At 39.5% G+C, this 25,647-nt stretch overlaps 1 pseudogene; it reads right to left on the reverse strand.

The window, feature by feature from the left end:
* Window positions 1-17,342: 17,342 nt before the first annotated feature.
* LOC111155403 lies at window positions 17,343-22,254 on the reverse strand (annotated as a pseudogene).
* Window positions 22,255-25,647: the final 3,393 nt, after the last annotated feature.

The raw sequence follows: 25,647 nt of genomic DNA on the forward strand, positions 1-25,647 counted from the left end.
TATAGTGTGATTATCTTGAAATTCTTCTTATCTACTGCGAGGTTTATGTGCTCCCTTGAACCTGAATAGATCAGTGTTACTGTCTCAATTCACAGAATATGGTGGAAATGAAGCCATGTGATTTCTGAGATTAAGTCATAAAACACCACATAATTCTGCTTTTCTCTCTTGTAGCCAGCTGCCGTGTTGTGAGGAAGACCAAACAAGCCCCTGCAGAGAGACCACATGGAGAAGCCATGGGTCAGTGAAAGAGCCAGCTGAGGCCCAGCCAACAGAGGGCTTCAACTGTCAGACAAATGAAGATAACTCCCTGTGATTCCAGTCCCTACTGTACAGTCACTCCTGGCTGAGAACCCAGATGTGAAGCAGAGTGAGCCATCCTACTGTCTCCAAATTCCTCACCCACAGAATCAGTGAGCATGAAAAAGATGCTCGTTTTACACCACAGTGTTCTGTAGTACTTTGTCATATAATAACCAGAACAGACACAGATAGAAGCAGTCAGATTTCATGACCTGCCTCCACTCAGAACCTCCCCGTTCATCTCTCCATAGGGAAGATGTGAAAAACTACTCCTCTTTACGAGAAAAGGAATCACCCTGAGCTTCCAAACCTTGTTAACTCACCAGTGCACATCCCTTCTAAAGAATAGACATATATAAATGCTAAGGCTTCCAAGACTCATATTAAATCTCCTTCCTCTAGCTGTTACTGGACCATAAGCAGCAGAAAATGGACATAACTAAAAAGACAGTTGTGGAGTGGGAGATAATACTGCAATGAATTTATTAACAATGGAAATAAGCAGTAAATATAGACATTTTATAAGAATACAAAAATAAGTTTCTTTTGGGTATGGATAGTTTCTCCATCATAATAGCTTATAAAATGTAAATTTATCATTACATATATTTCAGATTTCTAGATATTGTATCAAACTATAAAAATGATATTGCCATAATGTTGTAGGAATTTTGGGATTTGGAATCACCTACATTTCTTGACTTTATGACTTTGAATGTTATTTGACAGTTCTTTTTCTTGGTTTCTTTACCCACTAAAAAAAAGGAAGATAAAAAATATCTACTTTAATAATATGTTATCATATTAGATTGTTTGAAATTTTGAGTTAAAATCAGAAATACAAATAGATATGTCCTTTGTTGGTACAATGTTGAATACATTTCTTGCGGCAAATTGTATAAAGCTTAATAGGCTGAACAAAGCATCAAAGAGCCCATAATTATTTGCTCTTAGAGTAATTTATGTATTTTATTTGTAGTTTATTCTGTTTGCATTAGTGGCAGGTGGGGTATTAGATTATATGACAGGGTACAGGAGCAAATTCATTAAAGCTTTACAAAATAAAAAAAAAAACGGGAGAGCTTACAGTCAGCTCTTTAAAACTCAGAATGTTTGGATTGTAATTTACAGTGACTTTCATTTAAGACTTATATGTTCAGACGGAAATGGAAGGTGAAGGGGATGGAGGGAAGGGGAGAAGTTTTTATTTCTGTTTTTCTCCATAAATAAGACTATAACTTAAATGCATAGGATCATTTCTTTCATTACCTAATATACATCTGTTATCTCTTTACACACACACACACACACACACACACAATTAAATTGTGACCCTGGTATAGAGGTACAAGCTGCAAAATCTTCCATCCCATTTGGCAAAGAGCCCAAGAGGATGGCATTCCCAGCAGAGGTTGTGAGCTGGTGCAAGAGCACAGAGGGGGTGGTGGTAGCAGATGCACTGGGGTTGGCTGCACTCCATGCTTCCAGACTCCAGCTGGCAGGGCACTGGAAGAGGAGGTGAGCCTGGAGCAGTGATAGGGGCACTGTAGGCAAGAACATGGGGCCTGTGGGAGATGCTAGTCCCAAGAGCAGACCCTCACTCCCAGCCATTCTTTCAGGGGAACTCAGTATGCACTGGACACCCAATGATGAGCAAGCAGTATAATCAATGGGTTATATGGAAAAGAAATTCTTAAACTCAATAAATGATTAAAATGACAATGATTGGAAATGATTACGATGCCATGAACGTATATCATTTGGAAGTCAGTTTTATGCTACACACATACAGTCTTTTTAAAAAAGATTTTATTTATTTATTTGAGAGAGAGAAAGAGCATGAGCAGGCAGGAGAGAGAACAGCAGACTCCTTGCTGAGCAGAGAGCTGACGTGGGCCTAGATCTCCAAGACCCTGAGATCATAACCCAAGCCCAAGGCAGACTCTTAACCCACTGAGCCACCCAGGCACCCCCACATATACAATCTTATTTAGAAAATAAAAAGAAATGCAGTTTCAAGTATTTTGCTTTGGATATTTAATTTTCATATTAATTTACATTATTTTTATTAAGTACTTCTCAATAACACACCTGCATCTATGTACATATTCATACACAGATATTTGAAAGAAAGAAATACTTCATAAAATACTATTTGATTAGTAACACTGTCCAGTTGTTAAATAACTGTCAAGAATTAACTTTAATAGCAGGGCATTTAATATGGTTAGTATGGTTACCTCTCTTTATGAACCGAATGCTTGGTTTCTGAAGTGTCTTTTTCAAATGGGATTGAGATTCCTGTTGGCACTTAATGACTTTTATTGAGATATATAAGGCCACTCATTTGGCATTGCTCAGTTGTGGAAATCTCAACCTTATAGATCACTTCCACAGGAAATACTTTCTTCATCTTTACTATGCCTGTGATAGTCTTCTCTTTCATTCATATGATACTAGTCTTAAATTATCTTCTTCCAGAAACACTTTGGACCATGTTCCAATCCCTTTCCCTTAGCCACCTGCATACAGTTACAAGCTCTTTTGAGTCTAGCTGCAGAGTCTTACATATAATATGTGTTTCCTCAGAGCTTAGCACAGTGCTTTGGAGTATAGCTTTGAAACTTTTTAGAAAAGGTTAGAAAAAACTTTTAGAAAATTCCAAATTTCATCAGGTCTCTTTCCAAAAAAGTCTCATTTCTTTCCCAATTTCATTGAGATATAATTAACATATAACATTTTAGAACTTTAAGGTGTACAAAGTATTGACTTGATAAAGTTTTGTATTGTAATATTATTGCCGGTGTAGGGTTAGCTAATACCTTCATCATGTTCCATAAATTACCATTACTTTTATTTTGTGGTGAGAACAATTAAGATCCACTCTCTTAGCAACTTTCAAGAATATTTTATAGCATTATTATCAATTTTAAAAGTCATATCATAAAACACTGTGTTGATGTCACATGACTATATAACATTGCTGATATCTGGCATGAACATATCCCACCAAATGCCAGAGATGGGCCAATGAGTATTCCTTGAAACACTGAAAAAGAAAATGACTTCCTAATGGCTATTAACATGAAAATACATTGATTTATTTGATATCCCTTAGGTGTAGTCACAATAGATCAGCATCTATCTCACTATGTAAATTTGTTGTTAATTCCAAATAAACTAGTTAAGAGAAAGCATTAATTCACTGAGAATACTTTGGGGAGAAAATGGTGTTGATATGGTATATCTTTGTTATTTTTTACTTTCCCCATATTCATATTTTGTATTTTATTACTATTAGCCATTACTATAAAATGGAAATAATGCTACTTCTGGTAGGATCATAAAACATTGGTACCAGAAGTGATTTTTTAAATATGTGGTATTACCACATAATCCAGCAATTACGTTCCTAGGTATGTCCCCAAGTGATTTGAAAACGAAGCAACAAAGCTATCCTCAATAGGTGACTGGATAAACAACCGTGGTATATACAAACAATGGAATATTATTAAGTGATAAAAAGGGCTATTAAGCCACAAAAAGATATGGATAAAGTTAAATACACATTTCAGTGTTAAAGAAAGCATTCTTAAAAAGCTACACAGTATATGATTCCAATTAGATGACATTTTGGAAAAGGCATAACTATGGAGACAAGAAGAAGATTGCTGACTACTAGAAGCTCAAGGGGAGGGAGAGAAGATTAAATGGGTAAATCACAAGGGTTTTTTTTTTAAAGATTTTATTTATTTATTTGACAGACAGAGATCACATGTAGGCAAAGAGGCAGGCAGAGAAAGAGGGGAAGGCAGGCTCCCTACTGAGCAGAGAGCCCGATGTGGGGCTCAATCCCAGCACCCTGATATCATGACCTGAGCCGAAGGCAGAGGCTTCCACCCACTGATCCACTCAGGCACTCCAGAGCACAAGGGAATTTTAGGGCAGTGAAATAATTTTCCTGGTACTGTGATGGTGGATGTACAATAAAAAACACATGAACTTTAAACCCTTAGAACTTCACAGTATAATAAGGGAAACTTAACATATACAAATTTTAAGAATAATTTATGAGGTTGAGGGGTCCCAGGAAGGAAAGCAAATCATGACAAGAGGATCTAAGTGTATTACAAATATATAAAATAAGTTCCCTGAAGGGGTGGTGCTGATTAGTTGGAAATACTGGAGTCTATAAGACTAGAGACAAAAGAACTGCATGTAAGCACTGTACTCCAGTTGATAAGGTTTTTTCCCAAGAAGGTAAGGATTAGCAATGCTGATACTGCATACCTGTATATTGGAATTAAGCAACTGAGTGAATGGATGGCAGATGGTGTGAGCCAAGTTTTTCAGTTGGAGTGGGAATTTACAGACAAGCAGAGGGAGGAAGCTAGCATAACCAATGTAACAATGAAATGGAGATCTCAAACGAACATCATGTTGATCTTAATACAGATACAGATAGTTGGATAAAGAAAATGTAGTTGTGTGGATATACTTGTGCTATTCTATAACATCTATTCCTTATTCTGTCAAGTGACATAGTCTAAAAGAGATGAAGCCCCAGTAGCAATGAGCATGCCTAGCACCCAGACCATGGTTTCTCATAACATCCTCCAGTACCAGTGACCAGAGACAATTCTAGGATGAGACAGGTAATATATAAGATGGGCCGAGTACAACTTTAGTGCCAGAAAGTAAGGATGTGTTCAAAATAAATATATAAAGCCATAATTCTGAGAAGATGTCAAAGGAACATGAATAATCTCTGAATGGCTAAAGCTGGAACAATTTGAGCAAGAAATAAAAAGTATTATATTATAACCCAAGGTGTAAAATAAACATCTATGTGTCCATACTGGAAGAAAAAAAGAAAGAAAGAAAGAAAGAAAGAAAGAAAGAAAGAAAGAAAGAAAGAAAGAAAAAGAAAGAAGGAAAGAAGGAAAGGAAGGAAAATAGAGAGAAAGAAAGAAACTCTAAATATTTTATGTAGATATTTCTCCCTTAAGGAGGTGTTATATAACCCCCCCATTCCTTAACTGCAGACTGTACATAGTGACTGCCTTCCAAAGTATGGGAAGAGAAAAGAGTAACTTCATGGTAGAGAGAACTGACAAACATTACCTTCAGCCTGGTGACGAAGGCCAACAACAATGATATGTCATGTTGATAGTATGTACCCTTGATGTGATGAGCATGGCATTTTACCTCTGTTTTCTTCCTCTCAAACTGTAACTCAAATCCACATCATGATAAAAACCCTAGGAAAATCCCAAGGAATAATACTTTTCAAAACTGTCAGGATCATCAAAAATAATGTAAGTTTGAGCAACTGTCACAGTTAAGAGAAGCCCAAGGAGACATCATTAAATGTAATGTGTACAGGTGGGATGCTGGAACCAAAAAAGAACATTAGGAAAAAACTAAGAAAATCAGAATAAAGTTTAGACTTTAGTAAATACTTATGTATGAATATTAATCCACTAATTGTAACATGTACCATGAAAATGTAAGATATTAGTAATAGGGGAAGCTGCATTAAAAGTATATGGGAAATTCTGAACTATCTTCTCAATTTTACTGTAAATTTAAATCTGTTCTAAAAAATTAAGTCTATTTAAGACAATAATCCTCCCACTGTTCTTGTATATTTGGTTCTGGCTCCCAGCCTCAGCCATTGTTTTTTCTCTGCTTTCGATCTTGGGAAGTTTCCCTCGATGTATCTTAAAGTTCACTGACACTTTCCTTAGTTATATCCAGTCCACTAATGAGCCCATCAAAGAGATTCTTCACTTCTACTATATAAGTTTTCATTTCTATCATTTCCTTTTGATTTCCTCATAGATTTCCATTTCTCTGCTTACACTACCTGTTTGTTCTTACATGTTGTCCACCTTTCTGTTTTTCTGTCCACTTGTCAGCCCTTAGCACATTATTCATTTTATTTTAAATTCCTGGTCTGATAATTTCAAAATCTCTGACATATCTGAGTCCAGTTGTGATGTTTGCTATGCCTCTCCCATATGTGCTTTTGCTTTTTAGCCTGTGTTTGTGGTTGCTGTTGTTGTCATTAAAGGACAGACATGATGTACTGAGTAAGAACAAAGGTAAATATACCTTCAGTGTGAGGTTTCAGGTTTGTATGGCTGCCGGGTAGGCTGTATTTACTGTTTGCTATGCTGGCAGGTGCCAGAGGATAACATATCCTCTGGCGTCCTTGTTTTCATCTCTTTTATTGTGTTTAGGCTCTCTTAGGGACTCCTGAAATTGGGTCTGAATCTTGCAGTTCTTTTTAGCTCTAATCCTCCATTATTATAAAGGAATGTTTTGGCTACAGCGGTAAGGTTTGAGGGAGGGAGATGCATTCTGTGTTCCTATGATTAGGTGTCGGCTCATGGCCCTGGGCTATGACCTTCACAGGCATCTCTCAGCTCCTTTTCACCCTCCTAGGTGGGTAAAAAGACTAATGGGGGCTGGTCTTGGGCATTTCTTTTCTCCTCTGTTGGTCAGACTCAGGTAAAACACAAGTCAGGTAGGTTCTAGGAAGATAGTTTCCCTTGATGGCAGGCTTTTTTGTATGAGAACAGAATGTTCTGGGTATATTTCATAATGGCTACTTTTCCCTCCTCTTGCTTGAAGTAGGCAGGGATTATTATCTGATCTTTCCCTTGAGAATCTGGTGTGGTTCTTGCAGGTAAAACTCACAGAAGTATGAGGCACCCCTAAGACTGGGTTCACAGGAATATATTTTTTTTCCTCTTGAGCTAATCCACACTCAGCCTCCAGGACAGTTATGTATCTTTCATGTGTCCCCACCAGCTGCAGTGTCTGCTCCCTGTGGGTTCTGGTTCTCTGTACTCCCTTCCAGTTTTCAGGCTGGTGGTTTGCCTTGTCAACTCAGTTCTTGGATGGATCTGAAGAAAAGTCACTGATTTCCAGTTTTTCTCTTGTGGGGAGGATGGGAGTGGTAACATCTGAGTTCTTTACTTGCTAGACCAGAACGAAGTCTCCAGAAATAAAATGGAGTCAGCTATGTTGCCCGTTCGAGGCACTGAATGCAGGGACTTGTAGTAGCTTGAGAACAGAAGATAGTTCTTTGTTGTCTTGACAGCCATTTGGCCACAGACCATGTGAAATTTAGATGTAAACTCAGTCCTATGTTGACACCATCCACCTTTTGGACACTTCATTCTATTATTCTACACTTTGAGCAAATTAATCAACACAGAGGTCAAGGAAATTAAGCAGCTTAAGCTTAAATAACCAAATTTATGTGGAAAGGCAGTAAATAGACTCCACACTTAGAAGTGTGACTTACGTTTTTCTTTCTCATTAAACTTTTGCTTTAAGGGGGTCTCAAAATTTTGTGACAGATTTTTGGTTGTTTCCATTAAGTGATCAACTTTTTCTCTAGGAGATACACATATTGTGAAAGACTAGAGACTATCAGATTGAGAAAGCCAGAATATGCAAGACAGACCAAATTTTCAGTGAAGATGCTTATGCTTTCTGAGCACTGGAGGTGTCTGTCAGCCTCACAAAGGCCTGGTGCAAATGTGGATGAAGTCAGAATCCTCCACGATGTAGGAGAAAAATTTGGTGCCGGCTCTACTGAATGTGTCATTTAAAATTGGATCTCAGCTCTGCTAAAGGTTGAGTGCTCTCTTTAATTCAAGAAGGCGCAAGGAAAGGTTCACTTATTCTTTTTTTTTTTTTTTTTTTAGGTTCACTTATTCTGCACCAAAGTTCATTTCGTCACTGCTATCAGGAAGCTATTAAGCTGCTCGTGCCAAGGGACACACAAGGTTATTTACCAGAGAGGTAACCTCCTTACCCAAAGGAGGTAACCTCCTTACCTCCTTACTCTGGGCAATGTATAAACACTTGTCTCAGACTTGTTCCAGTTTTCTCTTGTAGGCATTTGGAAATAGGAATCAAGTAAAATGTCTCCTAGACTGTGCTATCCTCAATATTGAACTTTTTTCTTCAGAGAAGTGGTTTCCAAACTCTTCTGCATTATGAAGCAACGAAGACTGTTCTGTATAAAGCTCTCCTTCTGGGGCTTTTGGGGCTGTCCTAGACAAGAATAGCACCTGCCATTGATTTAGGGCTTTGTGTACCAGCTACAATCCAAGCACTTTCCACGTGTTAACTCACTCAACTCTCAGAATAACTGAGAGAGACAGGCAGTACCGTGACTAGCATTCCCTGGGTGAGGACATTAAGGCTTTGGAAGGGTAGGCCAGCTAGGCAAGCCCAAACATGTGATGAGGGCCACTGAGCTCATGCCCTGGAACCTAGTGCCGAATGTTTTTGCAAAGGGATGCCACTATGCTTTGCGACTGTAAACAACAAGGGTGTTCTCAGGTTCAGTGTCACAGGTACCATCTCAGAAGATACTGCTGGTCACTGGAGAAGAGGTCTTGGGGGCTCTGGGCATACTCTCTGGCTCCTCTTTATCATGGAAAGGCTGTCATTCCTTCAGACACAGTGGAGGGTGACAAATGCCTCGCTGTCCACCAGCTACCACCTCAGCAAAAGTAGTTGTTTCTTTTTTGTTTTTAGAGGCCAGCTTGTGAGCAAAAAAGAGAAATGCATCATGTATTCCATGCTGATTTGGTTTCAAATATTTCGTAATAAATCTTTGGAAACATTATCTCTGTATCAGGTGTTATCTGTATGAGATCCTAGAACAGCCAAACAACAGAGTCTGTTGTTACAGTCTGAAATCCAGGCATTGGCAGAACCTGGCTCTCTCTGAAGGTTCTAGGGGTGGCTCCATCTTTGCCTCTTCCTAGCTCTGGTAGTTGCTGGCGATCCTTAGTGTTCCTTGAATTGAAGACAAGCAATCTCTGCCTCCACTGTCACATGGCCTTCTCCACATGTATCTTTCTTTTCTGTGTTTTCTCCTCCTATAAAAATACCAGGCATCAGGGAACCTGGTGGCTCAGTCGGTTAAGTGTCTGCCTTCTGCTCAGGTCATGATCCTGGGGTCCTGGGATGGAGCCCCACATCAGGCTGCTGCTCAGTGGGGAGTCTGTTTCTCCATCTCCTCCCTCCCTGCACATGCTCGCTTGCTCTCTCTTTTTCAAATAAATAAATAAATAAATAAATAAAATCTTTTAAAAAAATAAATAAAACACGAGGCATAGTGGACTATTGGCTACTCTAATCCACTGTCGCCTCATCTTAACTTGACTGTATCTGCAAAAGTCTTATTTACAAGGAAGGTCATCTTCTGGGGTTCTGCCTGGACATGGACTGGGGGGTACTATTTGAAGTTGGGTAGTTAAATAAATATTTACCTCTCAGAAATTCTGTGGTAGAGCAGAGCCAAGAATCTAGGATCCAATTCTTTATGTTCACAGTGACCAATGTAGCAGACCTTGAGGGTCATCTCTGGGGACTCACCTGACTAAGGCTTGGAAACCAAACCCCAAAATCTGACATGAATGGGAGAAACTGATGGTGGTGTCAACACTCATAAAATGCTATTGGTTTACTTAGGCTCAGACTGTGAAAGTTTTTTAAAGGCTAAGTTTAAAGAGTAAGGTTTGAGAAAGATCTAGAGATCTTTGAGGAAATTAAGAACTGCATTTTGAAATCTAAGAAATTTCACATCACCTAGGTGCTCGGAAATTTTTAACCATTAATACTCAGAAACAACTGCCAATAATCCTGGTACCAAGTGTTTGCTGGCTTGCAGCCTCTGACCAGAGTAAAGCAAAAGGATCTGTATTGATTTATTTTCATGTTCAGTGACCTGATAAAGCATAACAAACATGAAAACAGAAAGGGCATGGCTGAATTTCATTTGATTCTGTGTTGATTCACAAGGCCATCTGACATTACTGTGTGCCTTGTTATTCTTTTTAAATATGAATTTGGCAACCTCAGTAATTTCCTAAATGTAACTCAAAGCTCCATGGCATCTGGTAATTAGGAGCCCAATGGTTAGTAAAAGTTCCAGAGCACCACAGTAATAGGTTTATGTACAAATTTTCTGCTTCCTGCCTCTATGTGCATCGTGGAGGATCTATGCTCAGCATTTTATTTCTCTGGAATATGGTGAACCTATCAAAACTCAGCTCAGCAATATATCAGAGGTTCTCTTTTGGTATTTCCATTTAACATTTTGGGTCTTGTAGACACTGCTTCATTACCAGGAGTTCAGTAAATCAATACACATGGTTTATATCAAGTATTGATCTGGGGTGAAGAAACTACCTTTTCTGCTATTATCACTAATGATGAGATATGGCCATGTAGAGGTCAAGGGAGAAGCTCAACCCTCCCTATTTTGATATGAATTTGGGGGGACCAGAGGAAGCACCAGTCAAAAGGACATCAGTAAGCTATATATAGTGAATAGGGATTCCTCCCCATTCTTATTTAGATTAACAGTGACAATAATGTGCCCTCAAAGGTCAGCGCTGCTGTTTGTGTCCTCTTCTTCCCTCCTGCCTCCCCTTCATTCCCCAGACACTGTCTACCCTGCCTGACTGACATGGAACAAAACTGGCAGACCAGCACACTCAGTCATTATTAAGAAAAGTCTGCTCCTGGGAATACAAATTTGTATTTTGCAAGGTGATCCACTGCCACTGAGTTATATCTGTTGCTTGAAGGAGAAACAAACAATTACTTACTTGTACCTACAAGAGAAAAAGAGGCATAGATAGTGTTAAAACTCAGGAGTCTAGACTCTGGAACCAAACTGCTTGAGTTTGCATCCCAGGGCTGCTGCTGAGCTGTCTTACCTCTAGATTATGTCCTTATGTATTAAATAAGGATACTATTAGTACCCATCATGTAGAATTATGTGCAAGTTAGAGTGGTAACTAAAACAGTAGATAAAAACAGTAGATAAAACCACACATTTCTATTGTATAACCAAGAAGTATATTTCAAGCTCGAAAGAAGTCCCAGACAGATATTTCCAGTGGGCCAGTATTGCTCCTCCAGTGGGTCAGCGAAAAGTACCAAGGTTATGAGGTTTCCATCCACTCTCAGATGGGAAAGATTTCTATGGGCCAGGCCCTGTGATGGTACCCATCACTTCCACTCCCAGTCCACGGGCCAGAACTGTCATGTGACCACAGGTAAACACATGATTTGTTAGAAGGCATCTGTGTGACCAGAGAGAAGAGGTAGTGGATTTGGTGGACAACCAGCCTCTTTCTGTCACAAGAATTATGCAGAATAAATGAGTTAACACATACAAAGTGCTTGGAATAACATTAACTACTGTAGACAAGCTTTTATAATTTTTCCTAATATTTGATCATAAAAATTTTCAAATATACAAAAAAGCTGAACCAATCTTATAGTGCACACCCCGATGCCCACCACCTAGATTCTGCATTGATATTTTATTCTATTTGCTTTATTAAATCTATCTATCCTGCCCTCCATCCATCAATCTATCTCATTTTTCCATCCATCAATGTAAGCTACATCAGTACATTCCTCCCCTAGATAGTTCAACGTACATACTACCAATTAGAGCTCAAGATCTTTTTTTTTTTCTTTTGAGATTTCTTCTTTTCTTAGGTACAGCATGCTTTGAGTTTTGATAAACACATTTCCCAGGATAACCAAATCTCTATTAATAAATAGAATATTGCTGTCATCTTAGAAAGTTCCTTCTTGGCCTTTCTTAACTGCCAACCTCCTCAAGGCAATCACTGTTTTGATTATTTTCCACCATGGTTGCCTATTATAGAACTGAAGACAAATAGGATGATTCAGTATGCATTTTTTTAAAGATTTTATTTATTTATTTGACAGACAGAGGTCACAAGTAGGCAGAGAGGCAGGCAGAGAGGGAGAGGGGGAAGGAGGATCCCTGCCGAGCAGAGAGCCCGATGTCGGGCTTGATCCCAGGACCCTGGGATCATGTCCCGAGTCAAAGGCAGAGGCTTAATCCACTGAGCCACTGTGGTGCCCCCAGTATGCATGTTTTTATATAATGCCTCTTTCATTTAGCATTATATTTTCTGAGATTTATTCACATTGTTGTATATATCAGTAGTTCATTCCTTTAAGTTGGTGAGTGGTATTTCATTGTATATCAGAGGGTCACCCCCCCTATTTTCCTTTTGCTGAACACACAAGCTATTACTAATAAAGTTCCATAAACATTCTTGTACATCTCCTTTTGTGGACATGTGTATTTATTTGTTTTGAGTAACATAGAAGTAAAATTGCTAGGTGATAGGGCTGGTATATGTCTAGTTATATGAGAAACAGCACTAAATGATTCATTGAAAAATAAAGAATAGTTCATAAGCAAAATAATTTCCATGAGACTAGTGATTCTTTTCATTGACTGGGTATTACAATCCTCCATGAGGCATAAAAATAACAGATACCAAGTCCTGTCCCAAATTAACACTGAGGAACACAGTGAGAGGTCTTTGTATTTCTAAGGCACAGGAAATTTTGCAGCATAGTTGGTGTTAATAGCTCTGGGTCTCAATGAGCTTCATGATAAAAGGAGGTATACTTATCTGCGTATCCTCAAAACCTAGTATAGTGTGGAATCCATAGGATATGTGTGACAAATATTTGTTGAACTGACATGTTAAGCATTCTGGCTTGAATATTAAATATTCTTATTCTGTCTTAATGAGTACATCAAATATTAGGTATAGAAAATCCAAGTACTCAAATGATTTCGATTAAGAGTCTTACATTACACAGTAGTTACATTTATATTTTCAGGGTTAACAAGCAACAATTAAGAACTTAATTTTCTTTACAGAACCCAGCAAAGTGCCTTGCACTTAGCAGGTGCTCAAAAAAAGACATATCTAATAAGTAAACAAATAAAATGGAGTGGTTCTTATTACAATCATTTTAGTATAGAGAATGTACTCTTAAATTTTGAGAACAAAAACTTCTAGAACACCAGTGTGGTTAATATTAAACATATTAAAATCACAGACAATAAAAAAGATCCATGCTTCATTATATTAATTCCTGTGAGTCTAAAGACCATGAAGAAATCCTAATGGTTCAACCAACTAAAAGTCCATAGGTTCAACGTGTACTTCAACTCTGGAAGTTCAATTACATGTCTACGACAAACACATGTTCTGAATATGTCCAAGGTGGTCTCCATTTTAAGTTTCAGATTAGATTTCAAGCTTGTTGATTCAGAGGAGGCAGTCACTCTTTTCCTGACAAGACTGTGGATCCAGGTAGAAAGATCATTGTGAAACTTCTTATGTTCTGACTCTCTCCTTTATTCTGCCTCCTGCTCTTCCTTTCATGTTGTCTCCTCTCCCAATTTCTCTGTCCCTAGGACTCATTTGATTCCATCTTCCATGCAGATCACCTTAGGAATTCAGAAAATATCAAATAGCACTGACGACTTATGCTTATTTCCATTCTGTTTCTTAGTAAAACCAGCCCTATAACTATAATGCCATACTTACACCTCCCATTTAGTTTGATAGAGAGATTAGAGGTCATTTTTAGAGGATTATGACTAACAAAATTCAAGCTATTTGTATAGGAGCTTATTAGGTTGTGCCCAAGACATGCTTTTTGTATTCCCTTTCTTTTATTCAGCAAATGTTTTTGAATAAATGAATGAACATGTGTGTGGATTACATAGAATAGAATGTGCATGTTGCTATGGTGGTAGCAGACCTACATTCTGAATCATGTGTTCACTGAATAACCTTAAGTTAGTCATGTTTTTCTCACCTGAAAAATGAGGATGATAAGTACATCTCAGGATGATTATCAAGAGATGATGCAATGATTTAGACTGAGATGAATTATAAACCATCAAACTATACCAAGAACAATTGCTATTAACTATGCATGGGTTAGCAACCAAGGAACTTTTCTGAGGACCAAAATTAAGACTTCCTATTATCTTTGTTTTATAGCAACAGGGGAAATTATTGGCTTTTGGAAGGAAACTGTGTTTAAATTAGAGTCTGTGTGACCTAAGGGAAGAAGTAAATTCAGAAACTCTAATCTCACAGCATTGAGCTCTGTCTGGCAATGTCTGTCTAGATCTGTATGCCAGATATACTCGGTAAATGTTAAATCAAAATCCAGACAGATTTTTCTGGGCTGAAATTCAAAAGGTTTTTGTTAAGTCCAAGGTTTCCACTCTTTTGAACACAAAACATTTTCTTAATAACATCATCATCCTGAAAAGGCAATCTTATTTTTCTGAGAAAAATCTTTCTTTGGAGAAATCTTCTGTTCATTGTTAAAGGCCCAAGCCCACTAAATGATCTGAATGATTATCTGCTGAGAGATTTTTCTAAACTGTTTTCCTTTAAATGTGCTTTCATGTATTGTAGGACCCTTAGACTTGGGTTAGTTTTGCCAAGACAATTTTATAGTAAGGTAGAACACGATAATAAAGAAACTCTTAGCTTTGTCACTGCCTACACACCATAGAAATTCTAGGCTTTTATTGTTCAATTAAACTTTATTTCATCTTAAGGTCCATGAATATGAAATCTCACACACACTTTATGTATTGAGACTGTTGCCTATTGACTTCCTTAGTGGTGACATACAAACTTAATGTTATGTAAAGTATAAGGTTCCTATAACATATGGACTTGGAAAGGTAGTTTTGTGCTAGTCCACAGGATATCATAAGCAGTTAATCAAAACCCTAAGATATTTAAATGTGTATTTATAGTCTCCATTAAGGACTGCCTTTGTTTCCAAGCTACTCCATGGTCCTGGCTCTCCTACTTCTCTAGGCTTTGGTGGGTTCAATTCAGTTTGTAAGAACCAGAAGAACCAGAATGTTTCACAGAGAATATCTGAGACACAGGACCCCCCTCTTAGGATTCTTCTGTTGATTTTACTCTGTTATGCCCACTATCAGAGCCTGCTCTATTTTCCCACTAGAAACCAGGTCAGTACTCTGCACCTATGGTTATTGGACTGCCTTCATTTGACCTTGCTGATCTTTGAAGCTATTACACAAGTTCCTTTCACTGTAAAAATTCTGAAAAATTGAGTGTTCCCTCACTGCCTTCTGTTTAAAGAGCTCTGTCTATTATCGCACACAGCTTGGTCTCTGCCCCACCACTCTGGCTCCAAACAGCATTTCAACCTCAGAGATCAGGTGTTAAACTCCCTTTTCACCAAAGAAGAAAGTTAAAGCCCAAGTGAGGCTGTTTCTCTCACTGGCTGATGTGACGTGAAGTTTGGGTTCAAGAGTGAATGGCCAAGAAAGAATTGGTGAGATGTTTTTGGTACAAAATGATGATTTTATTATAGGATGGGGACAGGACCTGTGGGCAGAAAGAGCTGCCCTGGGATGGTGAGCAGTGACTGATTATATACTTTTTAGTTTGTGGGTGTAAGGGATAGCTTAAGTCTCTAAGGAATATGGAAGCAAGGCTTACAGGACGTTGAGGGGCCAGCTGCTATTAAGATAAGGTTACTATCAGTCTTTAACAAAACATAAGTACTAAGGCAGCCATGAGTTCCTTGAGGAAGGTCACACTCTGCATGTTTCAGGTGTCTATCAGTAGGCTTCAAGCTGTAAGGAGATTTAATATAAGCTACATTTCTCTTACCTTTGTTTTCCTCATCACCCATGGCGGATGTGGGTGATCAGTGCATGACGTCCTCATGCTGCATCTGGGCTCTATGTCAACTTAGGTGCTTGATACCTCTGCTTTTTTCTTCCTTCCTTATTTCTTCTGCCTTTTGAAACATGAGCTGCCACCTGTTGAGTCCTGATTCTGCTCATCCTTGGTGTGTTCTCTGCCTCTCTATGGGCCTTCCTCTTGAGGCTGGTTCTCGGTGTTTCTGTCCCCATCACTCACCCCACTACCACCTACCTCAGCATCTCTCTCAGCTCTGACAGATGGATCCCTCAAACTCCACCTGGGGGCTTGACTCATCTCTACATACATAGTAGTTTAAAATCCCAATACCTCTGACTCACTCTCCTCTTCTTCCTAAACGATTTCTCCCTGGCACACTTCCTATTTCTGTCCCAGTTACCCTATCGCCCTAGTCACTAAGGCTTCAAATATCTGGTCGCTTAGACAGGGCCTTTGCTTCTTCACAGCCAAATCACCAAGTCACTTAACCTGTCCTTCACCGTATGACTTCAATTCTCTCTCTTTTTTCAGCCCTCCTATAGTTCAAATTCTCATTTCCTGTCTGTCTGCTCACTTTAGGTCCCTCTTGCCCCCCCCCCCCACCATCCATTCTCTCCCTCCACTCCTCAATTCCACGGCCATTGTCTGGCTCATCTTCTTCGTCAGCTCATGGTAACAGCAACAGCTAGCCCTTGTGAACATTTTCTAACTCTTTTGAGTGGTTCTTTATTGTGAAATATACATACCTTACTTCAGTTAATCCTAACAAAAACACTATGAGGTAGAACTCTTATTCAGATACTCAACTTACAGGAAGAAAATTAAGGTTCATAGAGGTTAAGTAACTTGGCCAAGTTCACACAAGCATAGTGGCAATGCTGGAATTCAGAATGGGTCACCTGCTTTTGGAGCACATGGGCCTGTTTTCCACACGAGTGGCCTGGAATTTGGGGTCCTGGTGTAGACTCATAGGTGTGGACCTGCAAGACTCTGATTCCCCCCTTAATGTCACTGTACCTTTCCATTTAGTAGGAGGGGGCCCGTGACTTGACATCTTATGTTTACTCTAGTTCCCAGTAACTATGAGAGCCACTGAGTTCTGAAACCCACCCCCTTGTCTGAGACCCTACTGAGCTGCCTATTTCTTATTACTTCCATCCTCCCTCCCCACAACACATCTAATAATTGTCCTTGTTACTGCCCTGGCTGCCGTGGGACCTCAACGCTGTTACCTATCAAGGAAGCCTGTTCCCTTGCAGGGAAGCCTGCTAGCATACCTCACAGAGTCTTGGATCCAAACCTGGATGGAGTTTGTGGTATAACACAATTGGTACTTGACAATGACTATCCCGAGGACCCTGTCACTTTCCAGCTCTGCTTTACCAATTCTGACATTACCCCGACCAGTAGTTAAGATTAGTCAATTATCAGTTATCAATTATCTTTCCCTCTAGTCTTATCGTAGTTGGAATCCACATGGTCTAAGTGGGACTTCCTCAGTAGGCCATGTCTGATCCAGCCACAGGGACCACTTTGATTTCCCTTCTCCATTCCATTTTCCAGCTCTCCTGGGGGTCTCTGCACATCTCCGTAGCCTCCCACTCTCTCCTGCACAATTAACAGCAATGCACTGTTTTCACCAGTCGAATGTGAACACACCAAGTTTAAGGGTGTGCTTTAGACCTGTGACTTTCAAGCTTGGCTGTATGTCACAATCATCTGAGAAACATTCAAACTGCAGATGACGAGCCTGTGCTGAGGTCCTGCTGAAATTCAGGACTGGCAACCAAGACTTCTTTGACTCCTCAAGACTTGTGCATAATGAACAATAATTATTCATGACGGTCCTAGTTTCCTTTTTTAAGTCTTCAGTGGAGTCGTAAATTGCATAGGCTATGTAAACCACCTGGCCCAATGCCTGACACGTAATAGGTAGTCAGTAAATGCTAATTACTTTCCCTCCTCCTTATTTCAGTCATCTCAAGTTTTATAGCCTTCATTTGTTTAAATAAACATTTTAAATAGATTTACATTTCCTGTATTTCTTCCTGTTCTGTATATTTATGGCTTCTTCAGTCAGCGGTTCTCTGGCTTACTCTTGACCTTCAATTATCCCTTTCAGACTCTTTCTTTGACATTTTAATATTAAACTCATTTGCAAGCCTGCATATTCCTCAGACTTCTATACAATTATATATTCTGTCACCTACCTTTTTTCTATTTTTATGCATAGTCCTTGCTTCCTTATTTTTTGGTATAATTTTCTTCCAGTAAGTAGTGAACCGGACCTTGAAATCTCAGAGCCATTGATTTGTTTTGCTTTCACAATATTTTGGTTTATTTAAATTACCTTTGTTGAACATTATCGGAAGACCTTAGAACTTCTTCACATTTAAGTTTTCTGTCTGGAACAGCCTCTACAGGTGGAAAAGGTAGATGAGAATTTCAAAGCTGAAAGAGATCTTGGGTTCTATCAGTTCACTTGGTTCATTTTATACAGAAAGCAACAGACACTCTAAATGAGTTACCAAAGTTTACATTGCTATCTAGTGGCAGACTTGCTTTTTGGGAGGTTTGGTGGAGGGCAGACTAGCTCAGGTTTAACTGTGACATTTTAAAATTATATACTTGTTTGGACATCTGCCCACCACATAAGAAACCCTCTATGGTTTCTTAAAATAACAACAACAAGACCAGAAACCAAAAATCCACCAAATAATCAGAGGTTTGGGATTTAATAAATTTATTCCTTCAATTACTATTTATAGCAACCATTATTCCTTTGAATTACTATACAGATCTGGCTGTGGCCAGCAGTTAATTTCCAATCTCCGGTGTTGGAAAAGTTCAGGTTTTCTGAGTATCCTGTTTGCAGTGACACTGGTACAGAATTAGTACTTCCCCATTTTGGGGAATTTATAACGCACGAGTGAAAAAAAAGCTTTTTCTTCTTTGAGAAGAAAGAAAACCATTCCAGGATGCCTGGGTGGTTCAGTGGGTTGAGGCTCTGCCTTTGGCTCAGATCATGATCTTAGGGTCCTGGGATTGAGTCCCACATGGGGCTCCCTGCTCAGCCGGGAGCCTGCTTCTCTCTTTGTCTCTGCCTGCAGTTCCCTCTGCTTGTGTGCCCAAGCACCATCTCTCTCAAATAAATAAATAAATCTTTTTTCTTTAAAGTGAGTGTTTTAATAATTGCAATGTATGTACATGAACCAGTAAAACAATAAATAAAATGAAAGAAAGAAAAAATCATTTCTCAAAATCTAACAGATCTCTCTATCCTCCTGCTCCATCTCCTCAGGCTGCTCCCAACCCCCAACCCCTGCCCCAGTGGAGCAAGAGAGACCAAAAGTTAACCTGATTAACAACTGAGTGTTCAGCAAAAATTGAGATATTCCTTCATTCCCCACATCCAATGTAGGTGCTTCACAGGGTAAGTAAGGAAGAATTTCCTCTGCCCCTTAAGGTCCTTTGAGCTGGACTAAGAATCAAATTGACACGAGACAGATTAATGGGAGAAAATCAAATTTCATTTCATGTATAAGAGGAATCCATACAGACAAGAAATTCCAAAGATGGGCAAAATGAGGTCTGTACATGACTCTCAACTGAAGAGAAGGGGGTAGGGGTCTGAGACTTCAAAGGAAAGGAATGCAATTCATAGGAAGATGAAAGAATAAATGTAATGTAATAAAAAGAGTAAAAAAAAATGTTTCCTGAGCTGCAACAAGGGGACAGAGAGGACTTTGATCAAATAGGCCTTGTTGGGTTCCTCCTGTGCCTGCCTAGTTCATATCACAATGTAGTTACCTATGGTGGTAGTGTTGTGGGATCATGGGGCACAATGGCCAAGAAAGAATTCTTGAAATGTTTTACTGTTCAAGTTAGTAATGTTACAGAACCTGGACTGGATCCTGGAGGAAGAACCAAGCAGCACTCAGAGACTTTGGAGGATTGGAGGTTTATTTAACACCGGTGGGCCCAGAGGAGATTGTTCTTCAAAGTTCTGAGCCCCGAGCACAAGCAGGGAGGGGGATATATACCCTTCTACTTCTGCATACTTGATACTTTTGGCACGCGGGGGAAACGGTGTAGGAAAGAAGAACCCAGAAGGGCTTTGAGACAGGGACTGGAATTCCCTTGCTGGTTTGGTCAGCCATCTTAGAGCACAGTTTTTCCCTATCAGTAAGTTTATTTGAGTAATATGGGGGTGGGACCTATGGGCAGAAAGAGCAGCCTTTTTGCTATATGAAGATGGTGGTTATATGCTTAATGCTCAAGGGGGTGGGGACATGCCGGGACTGTTAGATCATAAATGTCTTCTTCGAATTTCTACTCGTACAACTACTCTCATAAGATTTCTCTGTGGCTTATCATTCAGTTCAATATTAACTACCAGTGAGATGTGCAGGCAGTCATGAGACCCTTTAAGAATGTAGAAACCAGGGTGCCTCAGTGGCTCAGTTGGTTAAGAGACTGCCTTCAGCTCAGGTCATGATCCCAGAGTCTCAGGACTGAGTCCTGCATCAGGCTCCCAGCTCCATGGGGAGTCTATTTCTCCTTCTGACCTTCTCCCCTCTCATGCGTTCTCTCCCTCTCTCTCTCTCCCTCATATAAATAAATAAAATCTTAAAAAAAAAAGAATATAGCAACCAGCCTGTATTTGAGCCTTATTGAAGCAATGCAGGCTATAGGTCAGCCTTCTGGGCTAAAGGTGAATATTTTTCTGCTTCTATCCCTCATCAACAGCTCTCTTCCTTGAACAAGCCCTCTGTCTAAATTTTTAGGCAGTTGAGGGGGAAATAACATGTTTTCATGAGTCTGCTGGGTTTTGATTATTTTTTTAACCCCAAATAATCTTCATGCCAAAGTGGGCCATTTTGGGGCCACCTGCCCTTGGCCCTTACAACAGAAAACAAAAACAAAAATAACAAATGTATAAAATGTAACAGACAGAATTACAAAATCCATTCATCCAATGGTGGTGGGGGGTAGGAAGGGGAGGTGAAAGCATAAATGGCAAGGGGAGAAAACGAAGGTGCCAAATCAGTCACCGCACAAAGCTGGCAAATGTTAGAAAAGGGCTGGGGGGAATCTTGGAGCCCTTTCAGGTTAGGGGGTGTTGTTAAGAATCCACATATGGGTGTCAGGAAGACTGTGCCTTGTGCTCCCCAGAAACAAAAATCCCAGTTCCTCAGGGAGAAGGGAATATGCAGAGGGCCCCAGGTGGAGTCTGGTGAGGAGAACTGAGAGAAGAGCTGCCCCAAGGGTTCTTCCAATCCCACCCCTTCCCCCTGGCCCCTCTGGACACAGGCAGCAGGTGGTGAGGGTACAGGTGGGCAGCTGCCTACAGTTAACTGGAGACCAACGCAGTGAAGAGAACTGCTTTGAGGAGAATTAATACTCAGGGCAGACTGCAGGTAGACAGTCTTATGGAAGAGTCTTTGTTTAAGAAGGCCACTAAGAAAAGGTGCATGGGCTCATCGCCATGCATTGAGTTAATATGAGTAAATAAAGGAGGATAGAGAACAGGAGCCACTGATACTGGATGAGGACTGCATTCCTGTGAGGAGAGCCAAGACAAATCACATCCAAGCTAGTAAGGCCAATTACTTTCTGACTGATAGTGGTGGGTGCATTGATTCCTTTATTGAACTAGGGATTTCAAAGCAGTTTAGTCAGTAGACAGGCGCATATGCAGAAGACTAACCAGCTGAGCAACAAGATAGGTGGGAAAGCAACTCACAACATTCCCTGGATGAAGAAGAGAGTCAGCAGCAAATTGCTGAAAAGCATATGAGCAGTTGTTTCGTTGATACTAGGGAATGGGGGAGGCTCCTCCCTGATACTTCAAATGCCAGATCCACTGTATCCTGAAACCAAATGGCACTGACAACTTTGCTAAGCACAGGTAGTGGGGAGTACCCAAGAAACACTGGAAATTGCTATAAGAAAGAATTTCAGCCAAGACCAAATATCTCCAAGTAGCCATGGATCACCCATAACTTGTGCCATTTATGACTGAAGCTCAGGAATAAATGCTTGAGGAAACAAGTGGAGAACATACCAGAATACTCCACCATTCCAAGCACAGCACTGGAAAATTCCAGTAATAATGCATGGCTCACTCTTCTGCTTCTGCACTATGCCTCCTCTCTCCATTGTTTGGAAACATTACTTGCCTTTCTCCAATACTACTCCTCTCTTTTTTCTTGAAATTGAGAATCTAGCTTTGAGATGGCACAAATATCTCAGACAGAGACTTTGATCCCCTTGACAAGGTCCTGGAGAAAGGTTTTGACGCTGTCAGCCATCTCTTCATCTCTTCATCACCCACACTATCAACTACACAGAAGAGAGGCAAGAGTCCCCCATGAAGGACATGGTAGCCTTGTCACTGGAGCTCCAGCCACAGCCTGGACCCTCACCCACTGAAAGCTGCTCACTTTCTTTCCACCTAGTTGCTTCTCCTGCTTGCGGTTTCCCAGGACCACACTCCTTTTTCCTGATGAATTGTCCTGGGGTTGGTCATTGGACTTTCTTCCTTTTCTATCTATAGTGGTTCCACTAGTGATCACACCAAGTACCACAGAGTGCATTAATATCATATACACTGATAATCCCCAGTGATATCCTCAGCCACACACCTAAAAGCCAGAGAATACATAGTTAACTGCTTACTCAACATCTCCATCTGCCTACTTAATGAATATCTCAGAATTAACAAATTCACAATGAGATTTCCTCCAACAACTTCTCCCACAGAGTCCCATCTCATTTGAGGGTATCTCCATCCTTCTCATTTCTCAGCCTAAAAATGCAGGAGACACTTGACATCTTTTTCTCTCACATACTACATCTGATACATCGGGAAATACTGATGATTCTTTCAATTCTTTCAAATACTCCTGAACTTTCAAATATTCTTGAACTTCAATTTCTATTTCTGCTTGAGTGACTGGGACCAGATTTATCTCCTCCTACAAATAACTAGAAAAATGGTCAAATTATGTAAAATGATTGTTTCAAAAACACCTGAAACCAGGCGGAACAGGACTGTGATCCCTGAGAGAAGAGAAACAAATGAGGTGAGTCTACACCTGTAGTGACTTCTGCCTGGAGACATATGTCCTGACCACAGAGCAAGGAGGGGACTCTTCAGTGGAGCACGGCCATCTTGCTGATTTGAAGAGACAGACGAGAGTTCAGAGAGGTGGATGTGCCTGAAATAATGAGGGCAAATCACCAGACAAGAGGGAACCACACAGAAAAAGTGGTCCAGAAATTTGCAAAGTTGTCCCCATGAGTCTTTGGTGGAGTATTAATCTATGAATGTGAAAGATGAAACTCTACAAGTCCATGCAAAGAAAACCGCTGGGAGATATGAGGTGAACAATTCCTACAGTTCACACTGCTATTTGAATTGTGTCCAGACAGAGTACAAAGAACTTGCTGGAAACTTGAAGAAATCAGTAAAATTTTAGAAGGGCTAAATTAATTCTAGAGATAAAGATAGTCTAGGACTGCCCTAATAAAGTTCTAAAACAACCCCCCCAAAATATCAACATAATCCAGGGAAAACTTAATTGCTGCCCTCCAAAAAACTAACATTTTTAAAGTAAAATAACAAAATGCAAACACTCAGCAATGTAACATATGCAATGTCTGGCATCTAATTAAAAAATACTAGACATGCAAAGAATTAGCAACTTATGACCATAAGCAGTAGGAAAATGAGTCGGAAATGATAGAAATGGTGGAATCCGGCAAGAACTTCAAAACAGCAATTATACGCCTTATAAATGTGCTGAAGGATTTATACTAAAACACTAACATAGTAAGGACATGTCTTCGTGTGTGTGTGTATGTGTGTGTGTGTAAATGAAACTTCTAGAAATGACAAATATATGAAATAAAATACTGGATAAGATAAACAGAATCAACACTACTGAAGGAAAAAAAATAACAGTGAATCTGAAAGCACAGAAGCAGCAACTACTTAACATTAAGCCCACAGGGGAAAAAAAAAGACTATAAAATAAGGAAAAGGGGGTGCCTGGATGGTTCAGTGCCTGAGCATTTGCCTTTGGCTCAGGTCATGATTCCAGGGTTCTGGGATCAAAGCCCAGTCTGGCTCCTGCTCAGTGGGGAGTCTAGTTCTCCCTCTCCCTTTGCCCTTCCCTCTGCTCCTGCTCTCTGTCTATCTGATAAATAAATAAAATCTTTTAAAAAATAATGAAAAAGCCTCAGTGACCTGCAGGGCCTTATCAGGTGATCTAATATATGTTTAATTAAAGTCCCAGAAGACGTGGGAGAGAAAGGACAGAAATGGTACTTGAGGAAATAATAGTTAGGAAGTTTTTAAACCTGAGGAAAACCATAATTTGCAGAAACAAGAAACTCAATGAAACCCAAACAGTATGCACAAAGAAAAAAAATAATAACTGTTAATCTAGAGCTCGATATCCTGCAAAAATTTCCACGAAGAATGTGAAGGTAAAATAATGTCTTTCCCATACCAAAAAAAGCAGTGAGAATGTGCTGATAATGATTTGTACTATACAAATGTTAAAGGAAATTCTTTAGCAAAGAAACAAGGAAAATGAGATGCAATAGAGATGAGGTTTTACATAAAGTCATGAAAAACAATGGGAATGGTATATATTTGGGTAAATGTAAAAGATTTTCTTATGTCTATTTTCATATCTTTAAAAGAAAATTGAAATCTTTGAAAGTCATGGCTCAATAAATCTGTTAAAAAGTTAAAGACAATTGTTTAAAAAACGAATACTATATTATATGGTTATTATTATTATTTTTTTTTTTTAGAGAGAAAGAGAGAGAGAGAGTGCACAGAGGGAGGGGGACAAAAGGAGAGGGAGAGAATCCCAGGGTCCATGCTCAGTGGGGAACAGAACATGAGGCTCAATCTCACGACCCTGAGATCATGACCTGAGCAGAAATCAAGAGTTGGCGCTTAACCAACCGAGCCACCCAACCACTCCTGTATTGTAGGATTTAATGCATATGTAGAAATAACATATATGGAAGAACGGGTCAAAGAATGAGAGGGGAGAAATTGAAGTATGGTGGGAGAAAATTCTTATTTTATATGTAAATGGTTATAGAATTAGTTGAAAATAGACTAGAAGATTAAAGATGCATATTGTAAACCCTAAAGCAACCACTAAATAAATACAAGAACATATAGCTAAAATGCCTATAGTAGAAATAAAATTGAATATTAGAACATGGTTGGGTGGCTCAGTCATTAAGCGTCTGCCTTCAGCTCAGGTTATGATGTCAGGGTCCTGGGATGGAGTCCTGCATCAGGCCCCCTGCTCAGCGGGAAGCCTGCTTCTCCCTCTCCCACCCCCCAACTTGTGTTCCCTCTTTCGCTGTCTTTCTCTATGTCAAATAAATAAATAAAATCTTAAAAAAATATTTTTAAAAAGAGCATGGTTGATTATTCTATAATAAGATAAAGACAGGAAAAATAAGAGCAGAAAGAAAGAATTGAAAAACATAGCAAACTGGTATACATAAGCCAACCATATTTGACAATTACATAAGTATAAATGTAGAAGAGGGTCAATAATGGGACAGCATCAGAGAAATTTTGGTGGGAGATGGAACTGTACTGTACCTTGACTGTGGTTGTGGTTATGGATCTGTTCTATGTCCCTATGGATCTGTCATAAACACATGCACTAAAAAAGTGAATTTTACTTTATTTATT

This window comes from Enhydra lutris, unplaced genomic scaffold (genome assembly GCF_002288905.1).
Source record: "Enhydra lutris kenyoni isolate GAN:26980312 unplaced genomic scaffold, ASM228890v2 scaffoldscaffold41, whole genome shotgun sequence".
In the NCBI taxonomy this organism is placed as follows: Eukaryota; Metazoa; Chordata; class Mammalia; order Carnivora; family Mustelidae; genus Enhydra; species Enhydra lutris.